Genomic DNA, 17,326 nt, shown 5'->3' on the forward strand with positions numbered 1-17,326 from the left:
CACCAGGTCCGGATGAGTCCCAGGTGGGGACCACAGTCACCAGGTCCAGGTGGGGACCAGAGTCACCGGGGCCAGGTGAGGCACAGATAGTGACCAGAGTCACCAGGTCCGGGTGAGGACCAGGTAAGGACCAGATTCACCAGGTCCAAGTGAGGCCCACGTGGGGACCTAAGTCACCAGGTATGGGTGAGGCTCTGGTTGGGACCAGAATCACCAGGTCCAGGTGAGGCACAGGTGGCAACTACACTCACCAGGTGGCAACCAAGAGTTACCAGGTACATGAGAAGCTAGAAACACTACAGCCACCAGGTCCACATGAGGTCCATGTGGGAACAAGAGTCACCAGTTACAGGTGATCCCCAAGTGGGCCCAGATTCACCAGGTCCAGGTGAGACCCAGGTGGGAACCAGTGTCACCATGTCCAGGTGTGGCCCAGGTAAAGACCAGAGTTAACAGATCCAGGTGGGTCCCTGTTAGGGAACAGTGTAACCATGTCCTGATGCTACCCAGGTGGGTACCAGAGACACCAGGTCCAGGTGAGGCCCAGGTGGGGACCAGAGACATGAGGTCCAGGTGAGGTCCCAGTGGGAACCACAGTCACCAGTTCCAGGTGAGGCCCAGGTGGGGCCAGAGTCACCAGGTACAGAAGAGGTCAAAGTGAGGACCAGAGTTACGAGGTCCAGGTGAGTCCCAGTGGGGAATAGAGTAACCATGTCCCGATGATGCCCAGGTAGGGACCAGAGTCATCAGGTCCAGATGAGGCCCAGGTGGGGAGCATATTCACTAGGTCCAGGTGAGGCCCAGTTGAGGACCAGAGTCACCAGGTCTGGTTGAGGCCCAGAGGGGTACCAGAATCACCTGGTCCAGGTGACATCCAGATGGGGACCAGAGTCACCAGGTCAGGGTGAGGCCCAGAGGGGTTCCAGAGTCATCATGTCCAGGTGAGGCTCAGGTGTGGAACAGAGTAACCAGGTCCCAATGATGCCCAGGTGAGGACCAGAGTCACCAGGTCTGGGTGAGGCCCAGATAGGATCAGAGTCACCAGTTCCAGGTGATGCCAAGAAGGAGTCCACAGCAATCAGGTCCAGGTGAGGCCCAGGTGGAGACCAAAGTCACCAGGACTGGGTGAGGCCCAGATGGGGACCGGATTCACCAGGTCCAGGCAAGGCCCAGGTGGTGACCAGAGTCACCAGGTCTGGGTGAGGACCAGGTAAGGACCAAATTCACCAGGGCCAAGTGAGGCCCACGTGGGGACCTGAGTCTCCAGGTACGGGTGAGGCCCAGGTGGCAACCACACTCAGCAGGTCCAGGTGAGGCCAACCTGCAGGCCAGAGTCACCAGATCCAGGTGAGGCCCTGGTGGAGACCAGAGTCACCAGGTAAATGTGAGGCTAAAAGGACACCACAGTCACCAGGTCCAGGTGTGGTTCATGTGGGAACGAGAGTCACCAGGTCCAGGTGACTGGGCCCACTTGGGCCTCACCTGTAACTGGTCCTGGTCCTCACCAGGACCAGGTGAGACCCAGGTGGGGACCACAGTCACCAGGTCCAGATTGAGGCTCAGGTGGGGCCCAGTCATCAGGGCCAGGTGAGGTGAGGCAAAGTGTGGATCAAAGTTATCAGGTCCAGGTGAGTCCCAGGTGGGGAACAGAGTAACCACGTCCCAATGATGCTCAGGTGGGACCAGAGTCACAAGGTCCAGACGAGGCCCAAGTGAGGAGTAGATTCACCAGGTCCAGTTGAGGCCCAGGTGAGGCCTAGAGTCCCCAGCTCCGGGTGAGGCCCAGAGGGGGACCAGAGTCACCCGGTCCAGTTGACATCCAGGTGGGGACCAGAGTCACCACGTCAGGGTGAGGCCCAGAGGGGGACTAGAGTCACTAGGTCCAGGTGAGGCCCCGATGTGGAACTGAGTAACCAGGTCCCATGTTGCCCATGTGAGGACCAGATTCACCAGGTCCAGGTGAGGTCCATGTGGGAACCAGTCCCCTGATCCAGGTGAGGCCCAGGTGGGACCACAGTCACCAGGTCAGGGTGAGGTCCAGAGGGAGACCAGAGTCACCAGGTCCAGGTGAGGCCCAAATATGGATCAGAGTCACGAGTTCCAGGTGAGGCCAAGAAAGAGACCACAGGAACCAGGTCCAGGAGAGCCCCATATGGGAACGAGAGCCACCAGATCCAGGTGAGGCCCAGGTGGGGACAAGATTCACCAAGCCCAGGTGAGACCCAGGTGATGACCAGAGTCACCAGGTCCGGGTGAGGACCAGGTAAGGACCAGATCACCAGGTCTAAGTGAAGCCCAGGTGGGGACCAGAGTCACCAGTTAAAGGTGAGGCCCATAGTGGGACCAGAGGTCCCTGGTCAAAGTGAGGCCCAGGTGTGGAATAGAGTATCCAGATCCCAATGATGCCTAGGTGAGGACCGGAGTCACTAGGGCCATGGGAGGCCCAGATGGGGATCAGAATCACCAGATCCCAATGAGGCATAGAAGGAGACCACAGTCACCAGTATCAGGTGAGCCTCATGTGGGAACCAGAGCCACTATATCCAGCTGAGTCCCAGGTCCATGTGAGGCCCACATGAGGACCAGATTCATCAGGTTGAGTTGAGGCATAGCTGGGGACAAGAGTCACCAGGTCTGGGTGAGGCCTAGGTGGGGACGAGATTCACCAGGTCTGAGTTAGGTCAAAGTGGGGACAAGAGTCACCAGGTCCAGGTGAGGCCAAACTGAGGACCAGAGTCACCAGATCCAGATGAGGTCCATGTTGGAAAGAGAGTCACCAGGTCCAGGAGAGGTCCACGTGGGGACCAGAGTCACCAGATCCAGGTGAGGCCCAGGTGGGGACCAGAGTCACCAGGTCCAGATGAGGCCCAGGTGAGGACCAGAGTTACCAGGTCCAGATGAGGCCCAGATGGGGACCAGAGGCAACAGGTCCGTGTGAGGCCAGCTGGGGACCATGGTCACCAGGTCTATGTGAGGCCCAGATGTGGAACACAGTAACCAGGTCCAGGTGAGTCCCAGGTGGTGACAACAGTCACCACATCCAGGTGAGGCCCAGGTGGGGACCAGAATCACCAGGTACAGGGGAGGCCCTTGAAGGAACCAGAGTCAACAGTTCGAGGTGAGGCACAGGTGGCAACCAGAGTCAGCAGGTCCAAATCAGGTCAAAGTGGGGTTTACAATCACCAGGTCAGGGTAAGACCCAGAGGAGGACCAGAGTCACCTGGTTCAGGTGAGGCCCAGTTGTGGAACACAGTAACCAGGTCCCAATTATGCCCAGTTGAGGACCAGAGTCAACAGGGCCAGGTGAGGCCCAGATGAGTATCAGAGTCACCAGGTCCAAGTGAGGCCCAGATGGGGACCACAGTCACCAGATCCAGGTGAGTCTCAGGTGCAGACCAGAATCACCAGGTCGAGGTGAGTCCCAGATGGGGAACAGAATAACCATGTCCCAATGATGCCCACCTCAGGACCAGAGTCACCAGGTCCACTTGAGGACCAAGTGGGGACCAGATTCACCAGGCCCAGGTGAGGCCCAGGTGGAGACCAGAGTTACCAGTGAAAGGTGAGTCTAGAAGGACAACGTGGTCACCAGGTGTAGGTGTGGTCCATGTGAGAACCAGATCACCAGGTACAGGTGAGGCCCAGGTGGGAACCAGAGTCAGCAGGTCCAGGTGAGGCCAAGGTGGGGACCACAGTCACCAGGTCCAGGTGAAACCAAGCTGAGGACCAGAATCACCAAATCCAGGTGAGGCCCGGGGTGGGGGGGACTGGAGTCACCAGGTACAGGTGAGGCTAGAAGAACAGCAGAGACACCAGGTCCAGGTGAGGCTCATGTGGGAACCAGAGTCACCAGGTCCAGGTGAGGCCCAGGTGAGGACCAAAGTTAAATGTTCCAGAGTCTCACTTGGGAAACAGAGTAACCATATCCTGATGATGCCCAGGTGGGTACAAGAGTCACCAGGTCCAGGTGAGGTGCAGGTGAGGACCAGAGTTACCAGGTCCAGGTAAGGCTCAGGTGGAACAGAGTCACCTGGTCTGGGTGAGGCCCAGGTGGGGACAAATGTCATAAGACCAGTTGAGGCCCAGGTGGGAACAGTCACCCAGTCCAGGTAAGGCCAAGCTAAGTACCAGAGGCACCAGGGCCAGCTGAGGCCCAGTTGGGGACTGGAGTGACCAAGTGTATGTTAGGTTAGAAGGACACCACAGTCAAAGAAAGCAGCTAGTTGAAAGCTGGCTTCTAGGGATGCTTCCTGGTGAGATCTGAGCTCAGGGCAGGACCATCCTGCATCCTGACTGCCTGTAGACGTATCTCCTATCATCCTTAAGTGAGGGGCTGGAAGAGGTTGTGTGAAAAGCATGTAGAAGTGTCAGGCCTATACTCACGTGTATCTGAGTCCAATACAAGGATTTCCAACAGCCTTGTTCAATTAGAGTGTAGCTAGGTTCTAACTCCCATAAATGAGTGGCGAGCAGACATCTGCCCCCAAGGCAAACACACTTCTGAGAGTTGAGCTTATAGCCTGTACCTGCCACATCCTGAATGCATGTCTTCGCTCCTAAGAGGCCTAGGTTCGATGCATGACAGAAGTAGTGTGAGGTGAGTGGAAGGTGAAGACCCACAAGACTACTGTCTCTAAGCTCAATCCAGCGATTTCTGAGGAATTCCTCTCATAATTGGCGCTACATACTAACTTCCATACATGAGAAGCGAGTGGAACGCAGTTTCCAAGGGAACTTCCTTCTGAGAGGTGAGCTCACACACAGTCCCTCACAGTTCCACACTGCTTGCAGATGAAGTTTCGAACATCCTCACTAGAGATGTTTGTCAGAAGCTTGTGCGATGCAAGTGGAAAATTGCAGGCTTGGAAGGTGTGTCTCCAGGTGCAGTAGTGCGGTATTCATGGAACCCCCTACTTAGATTGCCGCTCTCTTCTCACTACAATACGAACACAGCCAGATGAAAGCTGGCTTCTAGGCATGCTTCCTCGTGAGTGCTGAGCTCAGGGCAGGACCCTCCCGCATCCTGTTTGTAGACATAGCTGCTAACATCCTTATGTAACATGCTGGAAGAGGTTGTGTGAAAAGCATGTGGAAGTGTCAGGCCTGTATTCACGTGTATCTGCGTTCAATGCAACGATTGCCAATGGCTTTGTTCAATTAGAGTGGTGCTAGGTTCTAACCCTTGTAAATGAGTTTCTAGCGGACATCAGCCTCCAAGGTATACACACTTCTGAGAGTTGACTTTTTGGCCAGTAGCTCCCACATCCTGACTGCCCGTATGGTTCACTTCCACAGGATTTCGTTCGATGCAGAACACAAGTTTTGTGAGAGGCAAGTGTCTCTTAGCTCAGTCCAGCGACTTCTGAGGAATTCCTTCCTCCCGTAGATTGGAGCTACATACTAACTTCCATACCTGAGAATGTAGTTGAAAGCGGTCTCTCTGGGGAACATCCTTCTGCAAGTTGAGCTCACATGCGGTCCCTCCCAGTTCCACACTGCCTGCAGATGGAGTGTTTTTTAATAATAAAATTTTTTTTGGTGTTCAATTTGCCAACAAACAGAATACACCCAGTGGTCATCCCATCAAGTGCCCCTCTGAGTGCCCATAACCCATTCACCTTCTCCCCTTCCACCACCCCTAGTTCGTTGCCCAGAGTTAGGAGTCTTTACGTTCTGTCTCCCTCTCTGATATTTCCCACACATTTCTTCTCCCTTCCCTTTTATTCCCTTTCACTATTATTTATATTCCCCAAATGAATGAGAACATACACTGTTTGTCCTTCTCCGATTGACTCATTTCACTCAGCATAATACCCTCCAGTTCCATCCATGTTGAAGCAAATGGTGGGTATTTGTCGTTTCTAATGGCTGAGGAATATTCCATTGTATACATAAACCACATCTTCTTTATCCATTCATCTTTCGATGGACACTGAGACTTTTTCCACAGTTTGGCTATTGTGGACATTGCTGCTAGAAACATCAGGGTGCAGGTGTCTCGGCGTTTCATTGCATCTGTATCTTTGGAGTAAATCCCCAACAGTGCAATTGCTGGGTCGTAGGGCAGGTCTATTTTTAACTCTTTGAGGAACCTCCACACAGTTTTCCAGAGTGGCTGCACCATTTCACATTCCTACCAACAGTGCAGGAGGGTTCCCTTTTCTCTGCATCCTCTCCAACATTTGTTGTTTCCTGCCTTGTTAATGTTCCCCATTCTCATTGGTGTGAGGTGGTATCTCATTGTGGTTTGGATTTGTATTTTCCTGATGGCAAGTGATGCGGAGCATTTTCTCATGTGCATGTTGGCCATGTCTATGTCTTCCTCTGTGAGATTTCTGTTCATGTCTTTTGCCCATTTCATGATTGGATTGTTTCTTTGGTGTTGAGTTTAATAAGTTCTTTACAGATCTTGGAAACTAGCCCTTTATCTGATAGGTCATTTGCAAATATCTTCTCCCACTCTGTAGGTTGTCTTTTAGTTTTGTTGACTGTATCCTTTGCTGTGCAAAAGCTTCTTATCTGGATGAAGTCCCAATAGTTCATTTTTGCTTTTGTTTCTTTTGCCTTCGTGGATGTATCTTGCAAGAAGTTACTGTGGCCGAGTTCAAAAAGGGTGTTGCCTGTGCTCTCCTCTAGGATTTTGATGGAATCTTGTCTCACATTTAGGTCTTTCATCCATTTTGAGTTTATTTTTGTGTCTGGTGTAAGACAGTGGTCTAGTTTCATTCTTCTGCATGTGGATGTCCAATTTTCCCAGCATGATTTATTGAAGAGACTGTCTTTCTTCCAGTGGATAGTCTTTCCTCCTTTATCGAATATTAGTTGACCATCAAGTTGAGGTGTCACTTATGGATTCTCTATTCTGTTCCATTGATCTATGTGTCTGTTTTTGTGCCAGTACCACACAGTCTTGATGACCCCAGCTTTGTAGTACAACCTGAAATCTGGTATTGTGAGGCCCCCAGCCATGGTTTTCTTTTTTAAAATTCCCCTGGCTATTCAGAGTCTTTTCTGATTCCACACAAATCTTAAAATAATTTGTTCTAACTCTCTGAAGAAATTACATGGTATTTTGCATTAAACATGTACATTGCCTTGGGTAACATTGGCATTTTCACAATATTAATTCTGCCAATTCATGAGCATGGAATATTTTTCCATCTTTTGTGCCTTCCTCAATTTCTTTCAGAAGTGTTCTGTAGTTTTTAGGGTATAGATCCTTTACCTCTTTGGTTAGGTTTATTCCTAGGTATCTTATGCTTTTGGGTGCATATTCTTTTGGGTGCGATTCGATTCTTTTCTATTCGTATCTATTCTATTCTATTCGATTTGATTCTTTTCGATTCGATTCGATGCGATTCAATTCTTTGCTATTCGATTCGATTCAACTATTTTCTATTCGATTCGATTAAATTGATATGATTTGATTCTTTTCTATTCTATTAATTCGATTCGATTCAATTTGATTCCCGTCTTTTCTATTGTATTCTATTGTATTCAATTCAATTCGATTCTTTTCCATATGATTCGATTCAATTTGATCTATTCTTTTCTAGTCGAGTTGATTCAATTCAATTCTTTTCTATTCAATTAGATTTGATTCAATTCTTTTCTATTCGATTCAATTTGATTTGATTTGATTCTTTGCTATTCTATTCTATTCTATTCGATTCGATTCCAGTCTTTCTATTCTATTCTATTCTATTCTATTCTATTCTATTCTATTCTATTCTATTCTTCTATTCTATTCTATTCTTCTATTCTATTCTTTTCCATTTGATTCTTTTCTATTCTATTCGATTCAATTCAATGTGATTCATTTCGATTCTTTTCAATTCTATTCTATTTTATTCGATTCTTTTCTATTCGATTTGATTCGATTCTTTTCTATTCCTTTCGATTCGATTCTTTTCTATTCCATTTGATTTGATTCGATTTTTTTCTATTCAATTTGATTCAATTCGATTCATTTCAATTCTTTTCTCTTCTAGTTGAATCAATTCGATTCGATTCGATTCTTTTCTATTCGATTCAATTCTTTTCTATTCAATTCAATTCAATTCAATTTTATTCTTTTCTATTCCATTTGATTCGATTCGATTCAGTTTGAATCTTTTCTATTCGATTCGATTAGATTCTTTTCTATTCTATTCTACTCTATTTGATTCGATTCTTTTCTATTTGGTTCGATTTGATTCAATTCTTTTGTATTCTATTCGATTCAATTCTTTTCTATTCGACTCATTACGATTAGATTATTTTCTATTCGATTTGATTCTTTTCTTTTCGATTCGATTCGATTCAATTTGATTCGATTCGATTCAATTCTTTTCTATTCTATTCAATTCGATTCTTTTCTATTTGATTCGACTCGATTCAATTCGATTCGATTCTTTTCTATTTGATTCGATTCGATTCTTTTCTATTTTATTCTATTCGATTCTATTCAATTCTTTTCTATTCGATTCAATTTGATTCAATTCGATTTGATTCTTTTCTATTCTGTTTGATTCGATTCAATTCGATTGTTTTCTACTCTATTCGATTCAATTTGATTCTTTTCTATTTTATTCTATTCGATTCCATTTGAGTCTTTTCTATTCTATTCTATTTGATTTATTTCGATTCGATTCTTTTCTATTCAATTCAATTCAATTCAATTCAATTCTTTTCTTTTCTATTCGATTCAATTTGATTCTTTTCTATTCTATCCTATCCAATTTGATTCGATTTGATTCTTTTCTATTCTATCCTATTCGATTCTTTCCTATTCGATTTGATTCGATTCGATTCTTTTCTATTCGACTCAATTCAATTCGATTCGATTCTTTTCTATTCTATTCTATTCTATTCTATTCGAAACGATTCGATTCGATTCTTTCCTATTCTTCTATTCGATTCGATTCTTTTCTATTCAATTCGATTCGATTCGATTCTTTTCTATTCGATTCGATTCGATTCTTTTCTGTTCGATTCCATTTGATTCTTTTCTATTCTATTAGATTCGATTCGATTCGATTCTTTTCTATTCTATTCAATTCGATTTGATTCTTTTCCATCCTATTCTATTCGATTCGATTCTTTTCTAATTGATTCGAATCGAATCGACTCAATTCAATTCTTTTCTATTTGATTCAATTCGATTCAATTCAATTCGATTCTTTTCTATTCTATTGATTCGATTCGATTCGATTCAATTGTTTTCTATTCTATTCTATTCTATTCTTTTCTATTTTATTCTATTCGATTTGATTCAAGTCTTTTCTATTCAATCGATTTGATTAGATTCTTTTCTATTCGATTCGATTCGGTTCGTTTTGATTCTTTTCTATTCGATTCAATGCGATTCTTTGCTATTCGATTCGATTCAAATCGATAGGATTCGATTCTTTTCTATTCTATTAATTCGATTTGATTCGATTCGATTCTTTTCTATTCGATTCGATTCGATTCCTGTCTTTTCTATTGTATTGTACTGTATTGTATTGTATTGTATTGTATTCGATTCTTCCTCATTTGATTCAATTCAATTCGATTCGATTCCTTTCTAGTCAATTCAATTCGATTTGATTCGATTTGATTCTTTGCTATTCTATTCTATTCTATTCTATTCTATTCGATTCCAGTCTTTTCTATTCTATTCTTTTCGATTCGATTTGATTCTTTTTTATTCAGTTCAATTCGATTATATTTGATTCTTTTCTATTCTATTCGATTCGATTCAATGTGATTGATTTAGATTCTTTTCAGTTCTATTCTATTCTATTCGATTTGATTCAATTCTTTCCTATTCCTTTCGATTCGATTTGATTCTTTTCTATTCCATTTGATTCGATTTGATTCTTTTCTGTTCGATTCGATTTGATTGAATTCGATTCGTTTTGATTCTTTTCTATTCTTTTCGATTCAATTCCATTCTTTGCTATTCGATTCGATTCGATTCTTTTCTATTCTAATCGATTCGTTTCAATTTGATTCGATTCTATTCTTTTCTATTCCATTCGATTCGATACGCTTCAGTTTGAATCTTTTCTATTCGATTTGATTCGATCCGATCCTTTTCTATTCTATTCGATTCTTTTATATTTGATTCGATTCGATTTGATTCTTTTGTATTCTATTCGATTCGAATCGATTCTTTTCTAATCGATTCAATTCAATTCGATTCAATTCTATTCTTTTCTATTCAATTCAATTTGATTCAACTCAGTTCGAATCTATTCTATTCGATTTGATTCTTTTCTATTCTATTCTACTCTATTCGATTCGATTCTTTTATATTCGGTTCAATTCGATTCGATTCTTTTGTATTCTATTCGATTCTTTTCTATTCGATTCGTTTCAATTAGATTCTTTTCTATTCGATTAGATTCTTTCCTATTTGATTCGATTCGATTCAATTTTTTCTATTCGATTCGATTCGATTCAATTCGATTCGATTCAATTATTTTTTATTCTATTCGATTTTATTCGATTCTTTTCTATTCGATTCGACTCGTTTCTATTCGATTCGATTCTTTTCTATTCGATTTGATTTGATTCAATTACATTCAATTCTTTTCTATTCTATTCTATTCTATTTGATTCGTTTCGAATCTTTGCTATTCTATTCTACTCTATTCGATTGGATTCTTTTCTATTGCATTCAATTTGATTCGAATCAATTCTAATGTTTTCTATTCTATTCTATTAGATTCTTCTCTATTCGATTCGATTCAATTCATTTCGATTCTTTTCTATTCTATTCTACTCTTCTCGATTCATTTCTTTTCTATTCGATTCGATTCGAATCTTTTCTATTCTATTCGATTCGATTCAATTTGATTCTTTTCTATTCTATTAGATTCATTTCAATTCGATTTGGTTCGATTATTTTCTATTCTATTCTATTCGATTCAATTCTTTCCTTTTCAATTTTATTCAATTCGATTCGATTCAATTCTTTTCTATTCTATTCGATTCGACTCGATTCTTTTCTATTCAATTCAAATCGATTCGATTCGATTCTTTTCTGTTCGATTCGATTCAATTAGATTCGATTCTTTTCTATTCTATTTGATTCAATTCGATTCGATTGTTTTCTACTCTATTCGATTCTATACGATTCGATTCTCTTCTATTTGATTCTATTCGATTCGATTAGAGTCTATTCTATTCTATTCTATTTGATTTATTTCGATTCAATTCTTTTCTATTCTATTCTATTCTTTTTTATTCTATTCTATTCTATTCGATTCGATTCTTTTCTATTCGATTCGATTCAATTCTTTTCTATTCTATCCTATTCGATTCGATTCTTTTCTATTCGATTCAATTCGATTCGATTCTTTTCTATTCTATTCGATTCGATTCTTTTCTGTTCGACTTGATTCAATTCAATTCGATTCTTTTCTATTCTATTCTATTTGATTCGATTCTTTCTTATTCTTCTATTCGATTCTGTTCTTTTCTATTCGATTTGATTCTTTTCTATTCGATTCGATTTGATTCTTTTCTATTCGATTCGATTAAAAAAGATTCTTTTCTATTCGATTCGATGCGATTTGATTCTTTGCTATTCTATTTGATTTGATTATTTTCTATTCATTCGATTCGATTCAAATCGTACAATTTGATTGTTTTCTTTTTTTTGATTGTTTTCTATTCTATTAATTCGATTCAATTCGATTCTTTTCTATTCGATTCGACTCAATTCAATTCGATTCGATTCTTTTCTATTCGATTCTATTCCCGTCTTTTCTATTGTATTCTATTGAATTCGATTCGATTCTTCCTCATTTGATTTGGTTCGATTCGATTTGATTCCTTTCTAGTCAATTTGATTCGATTCGATTCGATTCTTTTCTATTCTATTCGATTCAATTCAATGTGATTCATTTTGATTCTTTTCAGTTCTATTCTATTCTATTCTTTTCTATTCGATTTGTTTCGATTCTTTTCTATTCCTTTCGATTCGATTTGATTCTTTTCTATTCCATTCGATTCGATTCGATTCGATTCTTTTCTGTTCGGTTCGATTCAATTCAATTCGAATCGTTTCAATTCTTTTCTCTTCTATTCATTTCGATTCTATTCCATTCTTTGCTATTTGATTCAACTCTTTTCTATTCTAATCGATGCAATTCAATTTGATTAGATTTTTTTCCTTCTATTCCATTCGATTCAATTCGCTTCAGTTCGAATCTTTTCTATTCGATTCGATTCAATCCTTTTCTATTCTATTCGATTCGAGTCTTTTATAGTCGGTTCGATTCTATTTGATTCTTTTGTATTCGATTCGATTCGATTCTTTTCTATTCGATTCGATTCGATTCAATTCGAATCGTTTCGATTCTTTTCTCTTCTATTCATTTCGATTCGATTCCATTCTTTGCTATTTGATTCGACTCTTTTCTGTTCTAATCGATTCAATTCAATTCGATTCAATTCTATTCTTTTCTATTCCATTTGATTTGATTCGATTCAGTTCGAATCTTTTCTATTCGATTCGATTCGATTTTTTTGAATTCTATTCGATTCTTTTCTATTCGATTCATTTCGATTAGATTCTTTTCTATTCGATTAGATTCTTTTCTATTTGATTCAATTCAATTCAATTTTTTCTATTCGATTCGATTCAATTCAATTTGATTTAATTCTTTTCTATTCCATTCGATTCGATTCGATTCTTTTCTATTCTATTTTATTCGATTCATTTCGATTGTTTTCTACTCTATTCGATTCTATACGATTCAATTCTTTTCTATTTTATTCTATTCGAGTTGATTTGATTTGATTTATTTCGATTCAATTCTTTTCTATTCTATTCTATTCGATTCAATTCGATTCTTTTCTATTCGAGTCAATTTGATTTGATTCTTTTCTATTCTATCCTATTCGATTCGTTTTGATTTGATTCTTTTCTATTTGATTCGATTCGATTCGATACTATTCTTTTTGACTTGATTCAATTCGATTCGTTTCTTTTCTATTCTATTCAATTTGATTCAATTCATTCCTATTCTTCTATTCAATTCGATTCTTTCCTATCTATTCGATTCGATTCTTTTCTATTCGATTTGATACGATTCTTTTGTCTTCAATTTGATTCGATTCTTTTCTATTCGATTTGATTCAATTCTTTTCTGTTCGATTCGATTCAATTTTTTCTATTTGATTCGATTCGATTCGATTCTTTTCCATTCAATTCTATTGTATTCGATTCGAAGCAATTCTTTTCTAATCGATTCAATTCGAATCGATTCGATTCAATTCTTTTTGGTCGATTTAATTCGATTCAATTCGATTCGATTCTAGTATTTTCGATTCTATTCGACCATTTTCGATGGGATTCAAGTATTTTCGATTCAATTCGAGTATTTTTGATTCGATTTGATTTGATTATTTTCGATTCATTTTGATTTGATTCGATTATTTTCGATTCGACTCGATCATTTTTTATTTGATTCGAGCATTTTCGATTCGATTCGAGTATTTTCTATTTGACCTGATTATTTTCGATTCGATTTGATTATTTTCCATTCGATTCGTGTTATTTCAATTCGATTCGAGTATTTTCAATTATTTTCTTTTCGATTCGATTCGATTCGTTTATTTTCAATTTGATTTGAGTATTTGCGATTCGATTCGAGGATTTTCAATTTGATTCGATTATTCTCCATTCGATTCTAGTATTGTTGATTCGATTCGAGTATTTTTGATTCGATTTGAGTACTTTCGATTTGATTTGAATTGATTCGATTATTTTCGATACGATTCGTGTATTTTCGATTCGATTCGAGTATTTTCGATTCGATTTGAGTATGTTCAATTTGATTCGATTCGATTCTTTCAATTTGTTTCGAGTATTTTTTATTTGATTCGAGTATTTTCATTTCGATTTGAGTATTTTCAATTTGAGTATTTTCGATTCGATTCGAATCGATTCGATTATTTTCGATATGATTCATGTATTTTCGATTTGATTAGAGTATTTTCGATTCGATTCAAGTATTTTCGATTCGATTCGAATCGATTATATTCTATTCGACTCGATTATTTTCGATTCGATTCGATTATTTTCGATTCGATTCGCGTATTTTTTATTTAATTCGAGTATTTTCTATTCGACCTGATTATTTTCGATTCAATTTGATAAATTTCCATTTGATTCGTTTAGTTTCAATTCAATTCAAGTTTTTTCGATTCGATTCGAGTATTTTCAATTATTTTCTTTTTGATTCGATTCGGTTCGTTTATTTTCGATTTGATTCGAGTATTTTCGATTTGATTCGAAGATTTTCGATTCGATTTGATTATTCTCCATTCGATTCTAGTATTGTCGATTCAATTCGAGTATATTCGATTCGAGTACTTTTGATTTGATTAGAATATTTTCGATTCGATTCAAGTATTTTCGATTCGATTCGAGAATTTTCCATTTGATTTGATTTTTTCGATTCGATAATAGTATTTTCGATTCAATTCGATTTTTTCGATTCCATTCGATTATTTTCTATTTGATTCGATTATTTTCGACTCGATTCGAATATTTTCGATTCGATTCGAGTACTTTCAATTCGATTCGATCATTTTCAATTCGACTCGATTATTTTCGATTCGTTTCAATTATTTTCGATTCGATTCAAGTATTTTCGATTTGATTCGATTATTCTCGATTTGATTCGAGTATTTTCGATTCGATTCGAGTATTTTCGATTAGATTCCTTTATTTTAAATTTGACTTGATTGTTTTCGATTTGATTAGATTATTTTCCATTCGATTAGATTATTTACGATTCGATTTGAGAATTTTCAATTCAATTCAAGTATTTTCAATTCGATTTGTGTATTTTCATTTCGATTTGAGTATTTTAGATTCAATTCCAGTATGTTTGATTCAATTCAATTCGATGCGATTCTTTTCGATTTGATTCGAGTATTTTCGATTCGATTCGAGTATTTTCGATTCGAGTATTTTCGATCCGATATTTTCGTTTTGTTTCGATTATTTTTGATTTGATTCGAGTATTTTCAATTCGATTCGAGTAGATTCGATTATTTTCGATACGATTCGAGTATTTTCGATTCGATTTGAGCATTTTTGATTCGATTCGAGTATTCCCGATTCGATTCGAGTATTTTCGATTCGATTAGAATATTTTCAATTTGATTCGAGCATTTTCGATTCGATTCGATTATTCTTGATTCGAATCGAGTATTGTCGATTTGATTTGAGTATTTTTGATTCGATTTGATACGAGTATCTTTGATTCGATTAGATTCTATTATATTCGATTTGATTCGATTATTTTCAATTCTATTCTACCATTTTCGATTCGATTAGAGTATTTTCGATTCGATTCGAGTATTTTTGATTTGATTCAATTATTTTTGTTTCGATTCGAGTATTTTCGATTTGAGTATTTTTGTTTTGATTCGATTATTTTCTATTCAATTCGAGTGTTTTCTATTTGATTCGAGTAGATTGGATTATTTTCGATACGATTCGAGTATTTTCGATTCGATTTGAGCATTTTCAATTCAATTCAAGTATTTTCCATTCGATTTGATTCGATTCGATTATTTTCAATTCGACTTGATTTTTTTCTATTCGATTATTTTCGATTCGATTTGTGTATTTTCGGTTCGATTTGAGTACTTTTGATTCGATTCTAATATTTTTGATTCAATTTGATTCGATTCGATTATTTTCGATTCGATTCGATTCGATTCGAGTATTTTCGATTCTATTCTACCATTTTCCATTCGATTCGAGTATTTTCGATTCGATTCAATTATTCTCGATTCGATTAGAATATTGTCGATTCGATTCGAGTATTTTGGATTCGATTCGTGTTTTTTCGATTCGATTCAAATATTTTCGATTTGTTTTGAATATTTTCGATTCGATTCGAGTATTTTCGATTTGATTCGAGTTGATTCAAGTATTTTTGATTCGATTCTAGTATTTTCGATTCGATTCGAGCATTTTCTATTCGATTCGATTATTCTCTATTTGATTCGAGTATTTTCCACTTTATTCGAGTATTTTCTAATCGATTCTATTCGATTCGAATATTTTCGATTCGATTCCATTCGATGCGATGATTTACGATTCGATTCGAGTATTTTAGGTTCGATTCGAGTATTTTCAATTCGATTCGATTATTTTTGAATTAATTCCGTTTGATTCGAGTATTAACAATTCGATTCGATTCGAGTTGATTCGATTTTTTGATACGATTCGAGTATTTTCGATCAATTCGAGCATTTTAGATTCGATTCGGTTATTCTCGATTTGATTCAAGTGTTTTCGATTTGATTCAATTTGATCGTGTATTTTCGATTTTATTCGATTATTTTTTATTCAATTCAATTCGAATATTTTGGATTCGATTCAATTATTTTCAATTCGAAACCATTCGATTTGTTCATTAATGATTGGATTCGATTATTTTTTTTTAATTTTTATTTATTTATGATAGTCACACAGAGAGAGAGAGAGAGAGAGGCAGAGACACAGGCAGAGGGAGAAACAGGCTCCATGCACCGGGAGCCCGACATAGGACTCGATCCCGGGTCTCCAGGATCACGCCCTGGGCCAAAGGAAGGCGCCAAACCGCTGCACCACCCAGGGATCCCGATTATTTTTTTTCAATTCGAGTATTTTTGATTCGATTAGTTTCGATTATTTTAACGTTTTTTTTTATTTATGATAGTCGCACAGAGAGAGAGAGAGAGAGAGGCAGAGACACAGGCAGAGGGAGAAGCAGGCTCCATGCACTGGGAGCCTGATGTGGGATTCGATCCTGGGTCTCCAGGATCGTGCCCTGGGCCAAAGGCAGGCGCTAAACTGCTGCGCCACCCAGGGATCCCAGTTTCGATTATTTTAGATTTGATTCAATTCAATCGTGTATTTTCGATTTGATTCAAGCATTTTCAATTCGATTTTCAGTATTTTCAATTCGATTCGATTATTTTCGATTCGATTAGATTATTTTTGATTTGTTTTGATTTGTTCAATTATTTTCGATTGGACTCGATCATTTTTTATTTGATTCGAGCATTTTCGATTCGATTCAAGTATTTCCTTATCGACTTGATTATCTTCGATTCGATTCGATTATTTTCCATTCGATTTGTGTAGTTTCAATTCTATTCAAGTTTTTCAATTTGATTCGAGTATTTTCGATTGTTTTCTTTTCGATTCGATTAGATTCGTTTATTTTTGATTCGATTCGAGTATTTGCGATTCGATTCAAGGATTTGCGATTAGATTAGATTATTCTCCATTTGATTCTAGTCTTGTCGATTCAATTCGAGTATTTTCGTTTCAATTCGAGTA

The sequence above is a fragment of the Vulpes vulpes genome, chromosome 3 (genome assembly GCF_048418805.1).
Source record: "Vulpes vulpes isolate BD-2025 chromosome 3, VulVul3, whole genome shotgun sequence".
Taxonomy (NCBI): domain Eukaryota; kingdom Metazoa; phylum Chordata; class Mammalia; order Carnivora; family Canidae; genus Vulpes; species Vulpes vulpes.